Source organism: Pithys albifrons, chromosome 3 (genome assembly GCF_047495875.1).
Source record: "Pithys albifrons albifrons isolate INPA30051 chromosome 3, PitAlb_v1, whole genome shotgun sequence".
NCBI classification, from domain to species: Eukaryota; Metazoa; Chordata; class Aves; order Passeriformes; family Thamnophilidae; genus Pithys; species Pithys albifrons.
This window is the reverse complement of record NC_092460.1, coordinates 73,118,986-73,140,823: the sequence shown is the minus strand read 5'-3', so window position 1 is coordinate 73,140,823 and position 21,838 is coordinate 73,118,986. Positions and strand designations below refer to the sequence as shown.

The window sequence follows — 21,838 nt, the reverse complement described above, 5'->3', positions numbered from 1 at the left end:
ATCTTTTTTTTTTTTTTAAATTATTTTCCTCTGAAACCTGGATAGTTTTTGTGAGGAGAGAAAAGCCTTTATCCCATTGTCCCAAAGTCAGAGTATTTTCACAGGCATGTCTTAAGCGCTTTGGTTACTCTCTGGGGGTCTCAATTCTACGAATTATGCTGAAGTGAAGCATTATCAAAATAGCCTTAAATGCTGCCCCAGATTTCCAATCTCCCCGCTGTCATTTTCAGCAGGCACAGGCCCTTAACAGCAGTATTTATGGAGAGGTCCTTTGTAAGATGATTTGCAGATATCATCCCCAAAACTTTATCTGGAGGAATTTCTCCAAGTTACTTCTAAAGTTTCATGCAATTCACACCTTTCTCACTCTCTTGGCATTGAACTACAGGAGTAGATTTCTCATCATATCCAGGGAAATGTACTAGCAGAACTGACAGCATCAGACACTTGAAAGAGTATCTTGGGAATTAGCTGTGAAGATACAAAGCTTAATAAATCATTTACTTGCCTAATGTGTCCTAGCTTTTTTTCCTCCACCCTTTATGTTTAGAAGCCTAGAAACATCTAAAAATGAAGCTAGAATTGCTCTTAATAATTGGTTGATCTTTGCACCTGGGTTTTTTTAAAATTCAGCTAAAGTTAAGAGACTTGACAGATCTCTGCTAGGGCTCAATTCTGTCCCTTAGATATGGGGACAGAAACACCATTGCTGAGAACCTGTGCCATAGCTGTAATCCATTGGAGGTTAAATGTCTGCCAGGGCTAGTGCAGAAGTTCACATTAGTAGGTAGATTCAGTTTTATATTCATTATGTTGTATAGACACTGATGTGTGTTTTCTTTTCTCAGGTAAAGCTGTCCTAAAAGAGCCAAACATTTCTGTGAGTTTCCCCTCCTGCCTAGTTTAACTGAGATTACATTGAGAGACACAACAACAGTTAGTAACCATACTCTGGACAGTAAACTAGAGTAAATAAATATCATTTATTTTTATTATGATAGCTAGGAAAGATCAAAATGCAAGCTAATAGGTAGCTTCCTGGCTTGACTACTACTAAAAAGTCATATTAATTGGAATGGAAGAGTTAAAGGGAAAAAAGTGCTGAAACCAGAAGAAAATGTGAAGGTAACCAAGTGAGGGAAGGCAAAGCAGAGAGAAGAGGTCTATTTAATGTCATACAAATAGCTACTAGCAGAACAGAGCTATTATTTCTTGTTTACTAAAACAAAATCTCAAGCTATTGTTTTAGTGAATTATGCTCGTAACTCTGAAGTATTGTCTGAATTAGCAAAGAATTAAGTTTAAAAAAAGTAATTTGTAAAATTCTTCTCATAAATACTGCACATCTGTTCCTTGACTTGGTGCTCATAAGTGGAAAAATGACCTTTCACTGATGGTGTCTTGAGTAGGCTCCAGTGATTATTCTACATAGATCTGATTTGTGTCAGAATGCTGAAATGAAATTGCAAAATAGTACAAGCATGTATTACTCTGAAGATGCAGGATAATGAAGTTCAGTGCCTGAATTATCCTGGATGTTAAAGGATAGAGTGAGACCTCTGTTTCTGAACACGTCTATAAAAATAGTTGAGTATTTGCTTTTATTAGTCAGAGATAAAATCTGTAATTGTGGAGAAATAATTTATAAGTCACTATGATGGGTTAGTGCTCTACTTTAATTTTTGATATTTTTCAAAAATACAGTTCAGATTAGTGGAATTAGGAATTTTCATTTAATAATGAATTGCTTGATTATAATTATAGAACACCCCCCACCCCCACCCCCAGTTTTATCATTAATGTAGTTTTATTATTACGAAACAAGGAACTGAATTGATATTGTGTTGGCCTTGAAATATGGCTTGTAATTTAAAAAGTTTTTTGTGCTTGTCAACATATTGTCTTTCAACATTAAATATTACCTATAAAAATAGAACACCAAATATTATTGGACAAAACAATTCGTCTCTTTTCTGATAGAACTGAAAATGTAATTCAACCTTTACAATGTAATTCAATTTCCTAACACTAATCCTCAAACAAAGACTTTTGCAGAGCCCAAAAAGAAACACTTGCAAGTCTGTAAGTAGGACCCAGAAGAGCAACATCTCTTAGTCCCTTTGTCTTCTTTATCCCTTCATTGCTGTTTCCACCATCCTGTGATAGATTTTTAAATACCTGCCATTCAGGCATAGGCAAGTAATTAGTATGTAAATATTACTTTGAGTGCAATTGTGTGTTTGTAGGCACAGAATTATAAAACAAAACTGAAAGTTTCCTTTTAAGAAGGCTTACATGCTTAAATGTAATTAGGCGGTCAGACTTTGAAGTATCTTAAAACCTTTGCTGTCTAATGACTTCTGAGTTTTCATATAAAATTCTTTTGCAAATTTCTGTGTGTTCTTTGAGGCTGTGGCTATCTATCCATACATTACCAGTCCTAATGAGATTGTAATGTATGATTACAGCTTCTAAACACAATTGATGGGGCTGTGCAGTACTGGATTTTAGCACTTATGTTTTTAAAGGATGTTAGAGCTTGGTCCACTAAATATATTCACATTGGGGAATTATGTTATTGTTTTATTATGTCACTGTTCAGTACCACAGTTTAAAAACAGCATATGAAAGGATGTGCTTAGCATGAGTATTCCAGTTTTAGAAGCACTGCATATAGCATACCTCGCTTGTCAGTTTTTCTTTGCTATTAACAAAGTTGCAGTTAAGGCAATTAATCTTATTGGACATGGGGAAAGGAAAACTTGGAGTTAGATCCAACTAGTTTAAGGCTGAATAGTGCTTCAGTAGCTTCAATACTGGAAATCTAACAACTATACTGAAAAGAAAATATCCTGCAGATGGCTGAGGGAGATGGCACTAATTTAGAATTTGGAGAACCAGCATGGCTAGATTATCCTGACTGCAGCATGAATGGATGATACTCTGCTGTAATGAAGTTATTCATTAGATTAACAAATAAAAGGCTTGATGATAAAAGATGATTAGTTTTGAGACTTTATTTCATTATACTTTGCAGCAGGTTGTGTGTATGGGTGGAGCACTCCTTGTATATCCAGCCAACTGTCCCAAGAATTGATAGTGGTTTTAATTACACTGGAAAGTTGAAACTGTTAGAAGTATCACCATACAGTAGCTTTAAATAAAAAGCTTTCCATTGTATGTGTTTCTGTTGATTCTCCAAGCTGTGGTTTCTGCTGAGGTTAATTTATATCTTTGTCAGGTTATGTATTAACTGTACTATAAATGTAGAAGTGCTGAAATTGACTTCTTGTGAGCAAGTTTAGGTCAGAGAGCAGGAGAGTTACTGTTTATGCCATGCCCTCTCATCTGAGGTTGGTATTAGTGAAGGGATTTTGGTCCATTCATAGTCAACAGTGTAACTTTGATACCAGTTACACTGTTGAGTGTTCTTCTGTAATTTATGCCTGTACACATGTGTTATCCCTGTGGTGCCTTTTCTGAAATGTAACTATGCTTGGAGGGGAGAAGATGAGGGTGCGAATGATACCTTATGAGGTGATGACTGTATTGTGCCTATCAAGCACCTGTTTCTAGCTGGCCCTAAGGTGTAACCTGTATGCAAGATGTACTGCTGCTCAAAACTATCAGTTAAAGACAGTCATGATGTAAAGGTCCAATCTTCAAAGAGTAGAAAAACTGTGGAATCACATAACAGAGTCACAGAAAAGAAATCAAAATAAAAATAAACCTTGCCATAGTGGATGGGTTTTTTGAGAAGCTGATCACACTTCAACTAACTGAGAACCTGTAATGTAAGTGGTAGATGCAGCCATAACTTGGGAAATACTGTTCTAATCCTGTCGGGGTAGTATTTTAAAGTACTTACAGGAACATTGGTGGTACAGTTAAATTTACTTCAAGTATTTGAGAAAAATGTGTGGAGGTTTATTTTTCCATCTGGTGTCATTACTTTCAGATTACATGAAAATGTCTGTCTTTCTGTCTTTTTCTGTTCTAAAGTCTATGTCAAATACCTCTAGGATTAATCTGAAGCTTGAATTGGGCTTTCGATAATTTTCTGTCCTTTAGTTCCACGCAACTTTGATAAAACAAGTATTTCTAGTTATTATGACAAAACCTTTCATCTGGAAACCATTAAGGAAGTAAAATAGATGCAGACAAAGTAGGTTTAATGTGTTGACAAATGTTGAGATGACCATGTTTTGTTGAAAAAGACATTGTAATCCCTTGTCTCCAAATAATTTTCCCAATATTGTTGCACTGTCAAACAGCTGTTTGTTTAAAGAGAGGATGGGAAAAGTAATTGTCTGGTTTCTGTTGTGTTGAGTAATGCTCATCTGGGGTATCTAATCTCTTGGATAGGGTCTGATGGTCCTTTACCAGATGGTGATGGAAGTCTGGATTAGATGAGGCTCCAAAAACTATTTTCTGCTGATTATGCACAATCTGTTTCTTTTGGTTTACGATAAGCTCTGTACGAAACATATCCTGGCTGTCTTGGATATATACAGGTGATTTCTGTGTAAATAGGAATAGTTTCAGCTGCATAAGGGAGTCTCTGGGAATTTTGGATTCTTGACTTCAGATGCTATTCATGCTTGCAACCAGTGGGTCTATGCACAGCAGCAGCTGCCTGGGGAAACTTCAGGGACTGTCCATTATTCCCAAGTGGAGAGGTACTGTTTACCAGCAGCCTTGATGTAAAGGCAGGTGAGAGTTTAGTTGACCATAATGCTATGCAGGGGGTGCAAGGGACTGATTTGAGATATTTCATTTGAACAGTTCCTAGTCCTTGTTGGGTGCTGATGAGTGTGCTCGGTGCACTCTGATACCTAGTAACTAAAGGGTACCTTAAATTTAATTTTATTTTTCTCCACAATTATAAATTCTGTAGCTCCTGCCACAAGACTGAGTATATTGGTTTAGACCATGATTTGATAGTAAAATCAGAATAAAGGAACCAATATACATTTTTAAAAGTTTCTGGAAAAAATGTATGGTATTGTGCTGTTTTCCTGGAACTGTACTATGTCTTAAGTGTAGTTCATGTGCTAGTGCTTATTGCTAACTCTATAGCCATTGCCACTAACAGCATGTAATGTTTCAGTGTACTATGGCTTCTGAAACTGGATGCCTTTATTCTGATGACACCAAGGTTGTAAAAATGTTAGTACTTTATCATAAAGACAATATAGCAGTAAATCTGAGCAATGGGAAGTTTTATCAGGCCTCTGAGCTTCCAGCCGAAGGCTGAGAGAGTATTGCCACAAACGTATCCTTTTCCGTCAGGCACCTGCTGTTAGCTGCTATCAGAGATGAGACCTTTGGGATCCTTGTTATTACGCTTAAGTGTATGCCAGACTTGGTAGGACATGCAGCACATGTATTTACAAATTTAAAGAGAACATCAGACTTTAAACTAACCCAGCTCAGAGCTTGGAACCCTATTGGGTTCTAGGAGTGTTCTCTGGGACTATTCTCTGTGTGTTTGTGCATAAGAATGAAATCTTGTCTTCATACTTTAAACTCAGCTGTACCAGAATTCGGACTGTTTGGGATGGGGTAACGAACCAGTCTGCCCAACAGCAATTTGTTTTCAGCATTTTGCATCATGATGAGAAACAAGAACTCACTGAAGATCAATCCAATGAAGTGATGGTTTTTCTTTCATTAAAATCATTAAGGAATCATTAGGATATTGTATCTAATTTTGATTTCTTTCCTGTGCTGAAACAGAGTGGGAGGCAAATGTTTAAACCAGGTGACTTCTAGAAATTCCTTCCAACCTTAACTAGTCTGTAATTCTTCTATATGTCCTCTGTCCGTTTCTGAACAAGTCTCTATAGTTCCTCTGTGGGTGAATGTTTCAGAAGTATTGGGAGAACACTCATTTTTTTCCCCCAGTGACTGAGGTACAGAAGTGGTTCTGGCTTTTTTGATGGGGATCATGGGATCTCAGTCACTTCTGTGCTCTGAGTTCCAATTGCCAGGACCCAGAGCATGCTACATAAAAGTTTCCATCTGCCTTGAGCCTCTATGCAACATGGAATGAACGGCTGGGAGAGTTTGTATGCCATATTATGCTCTCCAATCAGCCTGTATTCTGTATTAAACCATCATCAGTACTGCTCAATCAGCTCTTTTCATGTAGAGCTTGAAGTTGTATCACCCATCCTTAGGTGCGTGCTCTGAACACCTGGCTGAGGAGAAAGTGAGCAGGATTATCACTGTTTCTGCTTCTCAATAGTTGTGATCCCCATCACATCTCACTTTTGCAGTTCTTCAAGAGAACTCTTGTAGACTTCAGGTGCTTAATCACATCTACTTAGAGAGCTGTGGAGTGTTAAACCAAAGATTAATGTTTATCTACCCAGAATATGTGTTGTGTGCAGAGCTGGGTGAATGAGTCAACTCTAGGAAATTCTAAGGCTAAACTGGGACTATTGCAGTCTATTTGGGTATCTGCCTACATTCTAGGACTTTCTTATGCTACAAACTGAGTTGCTGTTAAGAATTTAAGTGGGAAAACATGAGTTAGCATAAGGTTTAATATTAATTTCCCACCATGAAGTTATAATCTGTCTTATTAGTGGCAAAACTTTGTGTTACCATCCCATCCTATGGATGGGAATAATTCACCAAACTGGAACATTAGACTCTAGTTTAATTATCTAGAATAAGTGATGATAATTCTCTAATTTAATTTATATTTGTACTAAAAGGCTAAATGGCAGTTCATACCACTGTGCTGTTTATGTATACACAAATAATACAAGGACTATTTGTAAAATAAAGAAAAAGCCCCACACCAGCTCTACTATATTAGTACAGGTTTGCATATTGCATTTGTGATTAGAAGGCATTGATTTGATGTCACAAGTATTTTTAACAGGATTACAAAATGCAAATAGCATTATGTAAGACAGATTACCTATGGCTTTAATACAGGATTTTTTTTAAGCCAGGGGCTACATTTTGCTGGGTTATGGATGTTTGTTTGGAACTGACCACATTAGGATTAGGCTTGGCAGAATATAATTTTCCAAATCCTTGATATTTTCAGGTTAGATGGCTTCAATTTTTTAATTTAAAATCTGAATTGAAAATCTGAATTGTAATTATTTTTTAAATAACTTTCAAGGTGAATAGCTTCTTCAGTCAGGATTGTTACAAATAATCTGATTTGTGTAGGTAAAATCAGAAATTGCTGTACTTCATCATACGCCCATAACGTTTTTCCTATGGCAGAGCTATGTGGTTCTGTAAACAGCAGAAAAGACCAAATGCATTTCCTGCACAGCAGAAGGTATGTGGACAACGTCACATTGCCAAGCAAATCAGTGAAATGTTAGCTTTGTACTGAACCACAAGGAAAATCTTACAGGCAGCAGAACTCAAAATAATTTCTCAAAGGCCTCTTATGTACAGTACCATAAGTTCTTGACCTTTAGGTGAATGAAATTTCGGGAAGCTTACACAGCTAGCATGGAACAACTTCATGTGACTCTGCATTGTTGTGATTGCTTTTTGCTCTGAATGCCTGAAATATGCCACTCCCTATTAGACAGACATAAGGACGTCACTTACAATGGTAATGTTTCCTTTTGGAAAGCTAAATTATTGGATGTACTTAGCAGCCAAGATTCCCTTTTAATGGACTTTAGTGGAACGATGCTTTTTTGTCCCCCAAGACCAGTTTCAATTTTTGTATTTCACATGTCTTATACCTTATTTTATTCAAATATGTTGACATCTTCTAGTTTGTGCACCAGATTTCTTCCAAGCCTTTATTGCCTTACTATTTTCCCCAGGGAAACAGTGTTTTCTGCATTGCAATGTACATTTAATATATACAGTCCAAGGAAAAAAAGTAGAAACTTAAGAGGGGAAAAAAAAAAAAAGATTTAAGCACCTGTGAAGTATTAGTATTGCACATGAATATGCAAAGAAAAAACCCTGTACCTTTCATGTAGATGGTTTCTTCTTTCTATTGGAAAGAATGCAGATTCTTGTATTCTGTGACTTTTGTTCCTATCTCTTATTACAACTAGATGGCTTTCCCATCCATGTAGTTTTCATTTCTGTGGAGCTCTGTTCTATGAGCACCAAAATATAGTTCCCCAATGCTACAGGCCATAAGATGTTTCAATGTTCTGGAAATAGTCAGAGCCTATCCTTTTAGAAGATAAATTCTCCATTTGCCATTTCTAGGGAGTATTCAGATGGATGCCAATGTGCACTGCAGGGTGGGATGATAATTATTTCTGAGACCTGAGAAGTGGTACACTAACTTTCAGGATTTTAGGATAGTGATAATTTCTGGTAAAAATTGGCTGGAAGGCACCTTAAAAAAAGCTCCTTTTAAATGATTGCATATAATTAATGTTCAAATAGATAAAAATACAATGGAGTATGAAGTTTGATGTTCCTTAAATACCAAGAAAGCAGCTGAGAAAGCCCATGGCTTCCTGTAAAGCTCAGCTTTACCTGTATCCCTCAGTTTCAAGTAGGCAGGAATTAGTCCTGGAGACATTTTACACTCGGCTCTTAAATGACATTCTGATTACGGACGTACCTGTGATTTGGATGGCTTTGGCATCTCTGCCCTTGAATAGATGGGATTAGTGGGGGTTCATGCCTTTTACAGTATTTACCCTGGTATGTGTATGAGATGGACGGGTGGGAAAGAGCACTACAAGAGAACAGAAGAGCAGTGGTGATCCCTTCCTGGAGTGAGAGTGCTGCTGGAAGAGATGGCCCCTTTTTCTTGTGCCGTTTGAGCTACAGGTGTTGGCTTTGCTTTTGTTCTCTAGTAGACTCTCTGTGACTCTCCATGCTGCCTTTCTGTCCATCTGGGCAATCTGTGAGCACATGTGCCACAGGCAGGACTAGTATGAAGCACGGTGCATAGGGGAGAGTTGAATTCCTTGAGTCAGAAATTATTTCCTTTTCTTTTGACTGGTACAAGGAGGGAATAAACGCAGAGCTGTGTAATAGGCATAAATTTGGAGCAACACCTGTTAGCCTGCACCATGTCTTTACCCCATAAACTCATTTAGGTGACAAAGAGAAGTGGTGCATATGACAGCTCTTATCATTGGTACAAACGAGCCAAAATTGTCAACTGAGTTGATTACCAATGAGTAAATACAGCAAGTGTCTAGCAAGTTATCTACTACCACCATCTCACACTAGTAACATAAACTGAGCTGTTTCTTCCTTCGAAAGCAGGAGAGTGCTTGTCCACATGGCTAGGAAGAACCATTGGTCTGGCAGCTCTGGAACTCCTAAGTTCTAATGCTGAGTTTGATCTTTCTGGATATAGTCTTTCCCTGAAGAGGCTGACACAGCACTCTGACCAAAAGAGCATGAGTTTGTTTTACACTGCGGATGTGAGTATGGTGATGATCTGGCCTTCTGTTTTCCAAAGCTGTATTAAACCAGTGTGGCCCAAGCTATGTTACTTGCTTGCTCAGCCTGTTCATAGAACCCAAACAATTAGCTATAGATAATATCACCTAATTCCACTGTGAAATAAAAGAGAATGGGTTGTTAAAAACCTCCTGACAAGAGCTGTTTTGCTTCGAATAATGCAAATGAAGCATCCTAACCAAGAGCAGAGAGCTTTTTGCCTGTAGCCACAGGTCTTTGTTCCCTTTTCTGACAGACTGCGTATCCATTCATCTCTCTGATTAGTAGAGCTACTGCTACAGTCAGTCGGAAATGGTAAGTGTGTCTAGCTGACGCTGGTCTCCCTTGCATTTAGGAAGTCTCTGCACAAGCACATTTAGCAGTCCAAGCTTGTTAATGGTCAGAGACAAGCTACTATAAATTAATTTGCAGATCACTTCTTACTCCAGTCCTTTTGTCAGAGATATGAGCAAGAGCAAAAACTAGTATCTCTGCATAACAGAAGTGCTAAATGTATTGCAAGAGAAAAAATATTTAGCAGATTTTTTTTTCTTATATGACCTCTTCCATGATAATTTTGAGAAAACAGAAGTTGGACTCTATTAATTTGTCATGTTTTTCTTGGTGAGTCTTAGTGACCTAAGACCAGTTTTTCATACCTTTGTTTATTTAGAAAGCCATCTATTAAATTATACTGTGTTATTTCTAATTAGAGAAGTTACAATCTCTATAGATGAAAGAGAGGAATGGAAAATTGTCTTCAAAAATTTTTTCCAGTGTTACTGTAGACTATTTTTTGAGATTTGAGGGAGAAAAGAGGGTTTTGAGGGGGGACAAATATTACACATCAGATGCAGCTGTATCATGGATTTATACTGTAAATATCAGATATGTATATGCAATATATATTTAAAAAATCCTCTTATGTTTCTTTGTTGCTTGGTTTGGTTTTTTCACCCAGTGATAAGTGTTGCACTGACCGTTGTTTAAGAACACGAAACATAATCTTGGTATTTTGTTCTTGATTTTTTTTTAACTGTAAGGCCCTTTTTTTCATTTTTTCAATTAGTTGTGGCCAGTCTTTGTCTTTACAGTCAAAATTATTTGGGAACACTATATGCTCAGTTTGCGTACTAGAATGCTCAGTTTGCTCCTTTTACGAGTCATTTCTAAACCCACTGAAGAGCATAAGCATGAGCGCAGATCCCTGCAGGACTCAGGATAGCCTCCCTTCCCTCTGACATGATCACATAGTCAGAATTTTAAAGCTACACCTTTATAATAAGCAGAGTCTGTAATGAAGGCTCCAGAATTTTACTTTTTCCTCTCCCTGACTTAATGCCTAGTCTGCATTTAGCAAGCAGTGTTCAGTAGCAGTAACTGCTGTTAAATACTTCCCTTGTCTCCTGGTTGCTGTAGTTTTGACCTGCTTTGGTGTCCTAAAATAGAGACTGAAGCTGAGACACGACTAACTTTATGCTACTGAAACTTGAAACAAAACATCTTTAATACTCAACTTTTGAAACAACCTTGTTATAAAATGAAAATGCATACTTGGACTCACAATTATTGTTTTGATTACTTGCAGTATAAATATAAAATTTAAAATCTCATGACTTCTCTCTCCCAGAGAGGTAATCCTTTTATGATAGTAACAGCTTTGTATAATTGTTGTAGCGACATTTGTTTTCCTTCGGTTGCTGATTAAATATATGCTGAGAATTGAAGATGAGGCCATTCTGAGCTCATTCTTTTATCAAATATTACTTATCTTTGCATCATAAAAGCAGAAAAACTAAAATGTATCAAATGTGAAAGATGGTGAGTTATCTTTGGAGCGCTGGTGTGTTGTTCTGGGTGTGTCAGCAGCTGCCAGGGCACAAAACCAGGCTGTAGAGGTGGGGAAAGGGGCAGCTCAGGCTAAAGGGCAGAGCCTCCTGCCACTGGGAGGGTGATTATGACTCAGTGCTCTCAATGAACATGCTTGACTTTTAAATGCATTTCCAGCCTTTTCTTGTATCAAAAAAGCTGTAACTTCAGGGCAGCCTGACAACATTGTTGTTCTGTGTTGTCATACTGAGAAAGCTGACTGACTCAGACTTCTTTTTAAATATTTGCATGTGTAATGGCTTTTCTGGTTTTGCAGTGCATTGGTTGTTATGTGCTGAGTTGGACTGGCAGTAATTCCTTGCTTTAGTGTAGTCTTTTGGGTGTGTATTTTTTCTCTTATGATTCAACTTTCCAGTAAATTTCAAATAGCCATCTTTGTTCTCTATTTCTTCCCTCCTTTCGTTAGTTAGTGTATGTGTAAGAGTTTAATTGGGCAGAACAGTAAGAAAGAACAGACAGTTGGAGGTAACCAGAAAATGAAACCTCGGAGCTCTCAAGGGATGGTAAGTGACTGGTAGTGGCAAGATAACAAAAGATTTCTCTCAAAGAAGTGTGGAAGAAGTGGAGACCTAAAAATGTTCCCATCTGTACTGAGAGAAAAAAAGTCTGCAGATTAGAAAACTCTGGAAAAAATGACAGGAGAACCACGTGGAAAGGATTGCATTGTCTTAAGGACAAAGTTCAAAATGAGAACAAGAAAATACCACTACATTGTAACATCAGAGAAAACCATCAAATCTGTCAGGCACAATTTGCCCTTAGTGAAGCCATGTTGGCTGTCACCAGTCACTTTCTTGTGTTTCGTGTGCCTAAGCATAGTTTCTAGGAGTATCTGCCCCATGATCCTGCCAGGCACAGAGGTGAGATTGGCCTGTAGTTCTGCGAGTCTTTCTTTTTCCCTTTTTAAAAATGTGGATTATGTTTCCCCTTTTCCAGTTAGTGGGAACTTCATTGTATTGCCATAGCTTCTCAAATATGATGGATAGTGGCTTAGCAACTTCATCTGCCAGTTCCCAAAGGGTCTGCACATCTGTCTCATCAGGTCCCATGGACTTGTGCACCTTTGGGTGCCTTATGTGATCTCAAATCTGATCTTCTCCCAGTCCCTCTGCACCTTGGGTGGTGTGGTTGAAGCAGTTATCAGTGGAGACCGATGCAAAAAAGTTGTTGAGTACTTCAGCTTTCTCCATGTCCCACATAACTGGGTCTCCCATTTTCTTCTTGAAATGGCCCACATTTTCCCTAGTCTTCCTTTCATTGTGAATGTACTTCTAGGAGATTTTTTTTGTTGCCCTTGACACCCCTGGACAGATTTAACTCTATCAGGGCTTTAACTTTCTTACCCTGGTTCCTGGTTGCTTGGATGATCTTTCTGTGTTCCTCCTAGGCTACCTGTCCTGCTTCCACCCTCTGTAGACTTCCTTTCTGTGCTTGAGTTTCTCTAGGAGCTCATTATTTGTCCATGCAGACCTTCTGATGGTTTTGCCCTCTTTGTTGGGATGCATTACTTCTGAGCTTGGGGTAGGTGATTGTTGAATATTAACCAGCTTTCCTGGGCACCTCTTCCCTCCAGGGCTTTACCCTATGCTTCTCTACCAAGCAGATCTCTGAAGAGGCCAGTCTGCTTTCCTGCAGTCCAGGGCAGTGAGCTTGTTATGCAGCCTTCCTCGCTGCCCCAAGGATCTGAAGTGTCTAGTGTTGCTCCTGTGGCATCTTTCATTCTGTGTTGCCCTGTTGCTCCCAGGCTCATGTTTTTATTCTTTGAAAGAGAATGTAAAGAGTCCACGTTGTCTCTAGGGCAGGATCCTCATGTGTGAGAGGTTTTTCCTCAGTCGCCTTCTTATCAAACAAATATGCAATTAAAACACAATGGAAAGTCCTCCCATATTCTTTTCCTGGGCTGGATTTGTTAAATGTATGACAGGCAGTTGGAGCACCATCTCTGTGATCACAGACATGCTGGTAGAGAATCGAGCTGACAGATGGAGGCAGCACGATGCACTACTGAAGAGGAATCTGTCCCAGCTCTTTTCCACCCAGTTTCCCTTAGGCAGTTCATCTCAGCACAGTAACCTATTTCAGTCTTACTGGGCTGGGCTGCAATTTTCATTGAGATACAATTAAAATGAAATACAACAAAACTTAATTAGACAAACTTGATTAGGAGATGAACTATTAAATTCATATTACCCCTAGGTGTTACTTGATCATTATAATTTTTATTTGGATTTGAGAACAATTATCTACTTTAACTAAATCTTGATTTCTTAAAGAAAAAAAGGATTTAAAAAAATTAAGTTTTAGAAGATTTAATAATCTTCATTCTGCAGTTGATTTATGTCTATTAAAGAAAGATTTTTTTTTACTTTTTTTTTTTTAAGTTATACTGTGTGTAGTGTTCATCTTCTGAACTTAGATGTCTTGGATGCAGTTAGAAGTAATGTTGAATCTGCAGTTTATCCTTAAGATCAATCTTACACACTTACAATGATAGTAAATTTTTGTGTTGATTGACTTAAATAGGCTTTGCGTATTCATCGAAAGGGATTAAATTGTATACCCATTGGCTTCTGAAAAGTCATGAATATGTATAGGGATGAGTGTGAAACTCTCTTTAGGAAGCATCTGTGAACTGAGGCTGTCCTGCCTGGAGATGCAGAAATTAAGGCATGAGGAAATGACTGGTCCTGCCCCAGAAAACAGGATTGTGGCCCTTCCCCTTTACTACTTTCCTACGCTCCATGGGTTCTCACCTACATTATATGATACATCACAAATTTAGGTCAGACAAGATTTATTTTATCAGACAGAGCCCTAATTCACCATCTGGGAGCAGTCACTGGGCCTACTGTGAAAGAAGCAAGCCAGGATGAAAACTCTTCAAGTCCTCACTTGTCCTGTGACTGCAGAAGGTCCTGTTCCCTCTGTTTGACCAGCCCAGGTGTGACTTGGCCTGTGGCATTGGGCAGCAGAGCTCGTGTGAGTTTGAGACGGACAGAGAACGATCCAGACTCCAGTTGGCAAACATTAACTTACTGTTCTTGTGCAGAGCTAATGGTAAACATTGTGAGGCTCTTCCTTTCCTGGAAAGATACCTACCTGTTTTCATTGATTTCTGTGCTCTGGACTATTAGTTTTCAGTTAAAGCGAGCATTTTCAGACCAAGAACTTTTATGCTAGTGCTTAGTTAGTACTGACTAACTTCAGTATAGGTGTGAGGAACGTGTTTGTAAACTTCTCTGCCACTTGCACAGAATCCTACCCCCTGAATTTACTCCTGCTTCCATTTACAAAAAAAGGGAGTTTAGATGGAAAAAAGATACCTGACAATTATACTGTATGTGATCTATACCTGCTTGTGATCTGCTGGGTTCAGGAACTCTGAGGGAACTTGTTCTTAGGTTTATGGGTGTGCATGTGTTAGAATTCATACTGTTATCCACACTGAGTGGGAACTGAATCATGATTTACTTCACCAGAGAATTTATTTGTTTGATACTGAAAATATTTTTTATCAGTATCTATTCTTATCAATTTTGGTCTGGCTTGGCATTTAATTTGGAAATCTACTATTCCCCAATGGTGGTGATTTTGGAGTACAAAAGTAGTTCAGTGAGTCATCAACATGTTGCCATAAGCATTTGTGGCTTATTAAATGAGGCTTAATTTTAGTGATACTCAATTTTGGTATTTTAATAATATGTTTCAAAATAAACCTTAATGGTTATTTTTAAGTTTTTTGTTTGTTTAATTAGTCATTAATCTAGGAAAAACAAAGGTGTTTATCCAGGAAAGTGCTTATCACTGTGAAATAATTTTACTGCTCCTAGTATTTTGCTGAGAAAATAATGTAAAACTAAATGATGTCTGGTTTTGTTTGGTAAAATCTTAGCGCCCAATAGTGACCAGAATTTGCTACTTTCTCAAACCTTTGTACACCTCGGCATTTTTTTGTTTGTAAGATCACAGCAAGCTGCTCCTAGAGTGGACAAGTGTTCATCTGGACAGTAGAGGGGCTGAAATGTCCATCTGAGGTGGAAGGCTGGATGAGCTTGGTCAGAGGGTCTGCAGCAGCACAAAAGGTCCTGTCCCTGCCTGGACTCAAGCTGTCTCCTGCTGTCTCCAAATGGGGTGTTTCTGCTTTGCAATCCTCAGCAGGTGCCAGGAGGAGTTTGGCTTAGGTTCAGTGTTAGATCTAAGCCAGCCTTATGCATTCATGCATTAAATGTGAAGCTGACGAGCTCTCTTGGAGTTCAGGGTGCTCAGCACATCTAAACTCTCTCCAGTAAACAGCCTGAGATCCCAGCATGAGGTTCAGAGACCTAGTCTGACTGCTCACAGCCTCCCCAGGCTTGGCAGGATTTCCATGCCCAAGGTCAGCACAGAGAACTTGAGTGTGCTGTTCCTCTCGGGGTATCTGAAAGGCTGGTTATATGCAAACTTTTATCTAGAGCTGCTTTACATGGCTAAGCTGGTGCTGAGCCCAGCTGTGCCATGCTGTCTCTGTGACCCGCAGCACAGACCTCAGAAGAGGCCAGCTTATCTCTGTCTTCACTGTGGGAGTCAATGCCTGGTACCACACTGCCCTAGAGATGGAGGTTTCTAGAACTTAAGCTCCTTCAGGTGTAGCTACACTGCGCCATTATGTCTGTGGAGACACACGGTCAGAGATAACGCAGTTCTCTGAGACAGTCTGAGGCTGAACACTGTCTCAGTTTTAATATTAGGAAGAACAGTAAGTATGTGTCACATGGGAGTGGAGGCAAAGAAATGAGAGATAAAAAAAGATGGGGGTAAAATAGTGTGTCAAAAGTGTGTCTTCACTTATGAGAGAGGGCAGTTTGTCAAGCGAGGGAGGAGAGGATGAGAGTAGTGAAGTTTCCCAGTTGTGAAACATGGACTGTTTCCTGCATTTCCTGTTGACAGCACTTAAATAGAAATCACTCGGGGGCTAAACTGTGTGGTCTATCCTTCAAGACAAGTACCTTAGGTCAGCCCAATGTCTTTGGCAGTAATAAATGACACCCTCTGGACCTACTGAGTTCCCTGAGGAGGAATATCTGACCCCTCCTGTACTAGTGGCTGCTTGTGTGTTACAGCATGCTGTGACTCAGCTACAGCAAGAGGAACTGACAGTTCTCTCAGATCGGTTTTGTGTGGCCGAGATCAGTGCCCTGGGTATGGGAACAGTGTGGGTTATGTTCTGTCAGGGAGGAGTAGGTGTTGAATCAGGATTGCAGTGGTGTTAATATGCATAAGATGTGGTGATCACCATGTTTGGATCCCAAATGACTACCAGCCATCTCATTGTTCAGCCCCAAAAAATAAAGTAATAACCTCACTGGGCATGTGAAGTAGGAAGACCCTTCCCATCCTACTAAGTAGTTACCTGAAATTTGTCTCTGATCTGAATTTTGGAATTTAGAAATTTAAATTTCAGTCAAGTTGGAAGTCTTGGTTAAGCACTTGGTTGCTTAGATGAAACAGAGAGAGAGAAAAATCCCATTTGGTTTCTGCAGTTCAAACCAAAGGCTAAATTTGTCTAGATTTTCTCATTCCACTTACCTTTAAGAGCAGGAGATGCAATGTAATTTTTGTTTGTTTGTTTTGGTTGGTTGGTGTTTTGTTTTTGTTTATGCTTCTAGATCTATGAAACTATGCTCCAAAGAAGGAAAGATTTTTAGATGGAGAAAAGTGGTTGGAATGTCCAATGGAAAACTTCAAAATACGCATTTGTAGTTGAAGGTTGAACAGTGGAATACTTTTTAAGGTATGAGAAAAAGGTGGGCTTTTTTTGCCTTAAAGAAATGTAAAACTTTTGTTTCATGTTTATTGAAGTATGGAAAGGCATAGAGAATAGAACTTGGTTGTCAGGCTCAACAGGGATTCTTATGACTTTCTTTCATGTTTTCCTCTCTGCTTCATCTCTCCTAAATCAAGAGAAAAATCTTGTTCTGCTTCCATATAACGTCAGCATTTTCAGTCATGACTAGTCCTTGATAAGCATTCTAATTTCTTAATTAATTAATAATGATCAACTAAAAAATCATAGTTTTTTCTTTTCTCTGCTGCATTTTATATGCTACTTGTTAGGGAAAGCTAAGTAACTTTGCTGCTTTCAGTTTATTTCAGTAAGTTCTCATTATTGTTCTGTAGTGAATTCTTGAAGAATGTAATGTTGTTTCTCATTTAGATTCTTTCTCTTCTATGTGCAAGACAGCCAAAGATGCATATATGTCTAACAACCTTCATTGAGATAATCGATGAGATTCAAGATGATTTATAGAAAACAGTGGGTGATCCTTCTTTGTTGGACTGCCTTTTGTAATCCTAAAGACGGCACGTCAGTGGGGTATGGCAGTGAGTGGGTTGTAAAGAGCAAGGGTGCATAAGGGGTGATTCATAGAGTGGTGAAATGGGATGATTTCGAGTGAGGCTTTTCTAAATTTAAGTCCAAAATGCAGAGAAACATTTTCTCCAAGTACAAACACTGAGAATATGTGAAATATTTGTTATTGTATACTTAATTTAAAGTATTAAACCAGTCTGAGACAGTTGAGTTTCATTTTGGTAAGTGTATTGCCTCATTGACTACCTGGTCCTAACAATAAAGACCTTGGAAAGACTTTTGTGTATTTCTAGACAGATGATGCAAGGCCTTAGAAATATCTTCAGTGTCTTTCTTAGTGAAACCTGAAGATAAAAGATGGAATTTTTAACTGGCAGGATTTCAATAGAGTTGCATCACTGCTGGAGCCTGGACTTACATGGCTGTGCTAATCAGGGTGTACTGCAGCATTCCTTATCCTTAAAAATACTGTGTTGTAGGTATATGGTGGATGTTTGATTTTTTTCTAAGGTCAGCCGCTTGGGAGTTCTCGATTTGGTGAATCGCGGGATGGTCCAGTGATTAGATGCCAAGTCACGATCCAGCGCTTTAAGCTAATTTTACTTCCAGTGTGCTGCTTTTGAATTAAAAGCTCTTCTTACTGGCAGCCTTATGTTTCAGACAGGAAAGGAGCTGTCCTTTAACTGCTCTTTGGTGCTGGGTTTCCCTCAAGGGTCTGTGACTTGCAGTGCAGGCTGCCGGCATCTAAGTCTGGGCTTTAAGAATCCCAGCTGCTTCCTCGGCTGTTTCTGTGGGTGACGTGTATGTATATAGTAAAGAATTATCTGCTGCTTGATGCTTATGCTTGCTGCAGTCCTGAATCCAGAGCAGGGTTCTAAAAATGTGGGCACACTGAGCCAAAAGTCAAGTATTGCTCTGCGCAGAGCAGCCGGTGCTGAGCCATGTGAGTAAGCTTTGTGCTGCACCAGTTCTGGATGCAGCTTTCCCTCCAGTGGTTTTTAAAAGTGGTTGAGAACAACTTCCAGGCTTCAATATTTAAACACTTTGAAGGAAATTGTACCTGAGGAAGCAGTTACACAATGCTGAGCTAAAATTAGAGCTCTGTTCAAATCTGGAGATTCATTTTTGTTATGTGTTTTTTCCTATTTTGAGTCATTTTATTTCATATGGGCATGGTGATATCAAACTGCATGAAATAAATATAACTTGTAACAGTTGATCATGTCTCACCCTTTATTAGTAAGGAAGGGATTGTTAGTGCTATCTGTTTTTGAAAATGTCTGACCCTACTGTTTGCTGCAAGCTAAATTTGTTTGAAAAACTTCAGCCAGAGTAATTCAGTCACTTCTGAAGTTGATGACAGGGTAAAAGTTATTGAAAACAAGAAGCCACATGTTTACTTAGAAACATGTTCCTTCCTTTCAAAGATTGGTACCTTGCCATAACTATGAACACTTATTACTGGCTGAATTAAAGAACCTTCGATAAATTTCAGCTTGTTGGTTTTCTGTAACAAAGCATAAGCTGCAGCAAATAGTGTATTTGTGTTGCAGGCATTGCCTGCGCTGAGTGCATCCCAGATCATACCTGCAGGTGTCTGACAAGGCTTTCTTTGTACTTACAGTAATAAGCTATTAGAGCTGGCCAAGTCTGAGGCTTAGTTAGGAAAGGAAGTTTTCCCTTTGGTTAATAATATTGCTTGTCAGTAATTTAAAGGGATGAATAGTTGGTAATGTGGAGGAACCAGGAGTGTCAGCGAGAGAGTGAATGGATATGCCCAGAGTCTGTGAGGAGCTGTGAAACTGATGAATCTGGAACTGGAAATTCCTAGGCAAGAAGGACATCCGTGCCTGGTAGGCAATTGGAATAAGGTGTCTGCCTTGGCACTGCTGAATGCCTCAAGTAGCCTGGGCACTTCCACACCATGTGACATTTGATGCTGTTTTCTCCAAGTTCTACATGGTAATCCTGTGCTTTAAATGAATTGATGTTTTGGAAAGTTCAGTTCAAAGTGTCTGGTTTAACGTCAAGACTCTGTTGCAGCTCAGAAGGATGTTCTTTTTCATAGCATGGACTTAGTTATGTCTGGGGAACATAAGACCATGTATGCCAGGAGCTGCCTAGGATGGTGTTGGAGCACTGTTGGATGAAATAGAGGTAATGCTGGCCACTGTCAACAAGCCCCCAAGTGAGGTGATAATTTAGAAAACTAGTTGAGGGGACCAAACAGTGGGGATGAGCGGGCTGATCAGTGCTTCAGCTCCTGCACATGTGTTTGTTTTGAGCAGTATTCGTGTGTTGACATGATAATTTGGCAGAGATTAGGCCTCTGAAGTTGGGGGATTGGGAGAAACAGTTGGCCGAAAGACTGGAAGGTTGTTTATGTGCATGCATTTGGAGAGCAGAAAGGATGAGTAGAGTAGATAAGAGCTAGGACAACCAGGAGAAACCCTGAGGAACTGGAAAAGCTGAAGCTTGGTTAACAGAGAGCATGAGGCAAGGTTAGGGAGTAGCAGTATAAGAGATGGGACACAGATGTAGTAAAGGTTCCTCTAGGCTGAAATGTGCTTCTGAACAGTATCCATTGCATAGCTTAAAATGTTGACTCCAAAATTTTGGGGCATCTATCTATTGCTGTGTATTTCACTGCAAAACCATAAGTTGTTTCTTCCACTGGTGATGTTTTGTAAAGAGAAGTTCCCTTTTTGTTGCTTCTTTTTAGATCACATGTACAGAGGTAAGGTCAGCATTTAGATCACTTGTAACACACCTGAAGTTCCCAACTCTGCTTTTAAGCTATGTCATTATTCATAATGAAGAGTAGACTATTCCCAAAATTTTCTCTGAAGATCCACTGTGAAAGTTTTGCTGAAATAAATCAGAAAACCTCCAAAACAGAGCACTTAATAGAAACATTAGGATAAATTTGCATGTGATAAAAGCTTGAATCTCAATTGCTCTGAGTGATTATAATGCACTCATAAATGTGCATTATAATCATTACATGTACTGAAGTTGATATAGGAAATCACCTGCTTATATAAGGGGCAGAGCTGAAATTGCTGCTGGAAATATTCATTTAATTATTTATATGGGTATAGAGATTAGTGTAAAGATAACACTTTATCCTGCCATGTACAGTTTATGAAATATATATGAAACTGGATGATGGGGGAAGCACATATAGGAGAAACCGACACATAGAAGACACTCCCAAAGTGTTAAATATCAAAATCTTCTGGAGAACTACTTTGCAGAAACTCCACTGTTCCCTAGAAATGAATTCTCTATCACCTGTAGCATGAATGACTTATTTATTTTCAGATACATACTGATAGTCTTATGGATCTTTTTCTGACTTTATTTCCCAGAGTTAGTGTTTGCAGCACGGCTGAACCCCCAGCTTTCAGGCTTAGTGACAGTGCTGTCTTTGTGGTGCTGGCGAATGATCTGTCAGCTCTTTTCCTGCCAGTCGGTGGGGATTTGCAGCACACAAAACCCCAGTTCCCACTGCCTGTTGGGAGAGCACAGAGCTTGGCAGCTTTAATCATTTGCCAGCTCACAAAAGCATGTTGGGTTTTCCAACCTGGTAGCCAAGATCAAAATCTTCTCTAGTGGAAGTTTCGTTTTGGTAGCATTCCTCACCCCTTCTCTTGGAGCAAAAGCAATCTCTAGGCATTGCTGTGTTTTATTTTCTTCATTGTCTTAAGTTTTGCTGCTTGCTAGAGAAGCGAGGTGTTTTTTGTGGTTGCTCACCTTCTCGGCAGGTGTTGAGAATTAATTTGATACCCTGTAGCTTTGACAGCTGTTACCAATATACGTACTGGGTGCAAAATTAAAATACCTTACTATCATTCTACACTGACTTTCTACTGCAGACTGTGTTGTTTCCATTTAGTCAATCTAGCTCTTTTTTTAGTGTTTCAATACCCAAGTGCCTGAACTAGCTTCCTAAATCCAGATACTCTTTTCACTTGCCTCTGATATATGAAAAGGGTAAGGACATATTCCACAGTGATTTCAGAGAATGAAGTAGAGTTTAGCTGAAAGGGAGGCTGATTTAGACTGTCAGATGTGTTTAGCAGAAAGCTACACATACTCCTAACACGGGTACATTACAGTGTTTGCTAAAAAACAGGCATGATTTATACATGGAGGTTCTGGCCACTGCTGACACTTGGCAGT

General features: G+C 39.0%; 1 protein-coding gene across 15 annotated transcripts in view; it reads left to right on the top strand.

Annotated features, from left to right (window-relative positions):
- The window catches only part of NRCAM (neuronal cell adhesion molecule), a 151,504-nt gene that overhangs the window by 8,078 nt on the left and 121,588 nt on the right, over window positions 1–21,838 (top strand). The window contains exon 1 of one of the 15 annotated variants that reach the window (XM_071552380.1): window positions 17,009–17,074. The exons of the other annotated variants lie outside the window; for them this stretch is intronic. The gene's annotated coding sequence lies outside the window, so the exon portion shown is untranslated. Of the gene's footprint in view, window positions 1–17,008; window positions 17,075–21,838 lie in introns of those variants that run through there. 15 annotated transcript variants of the gene reach the window in all.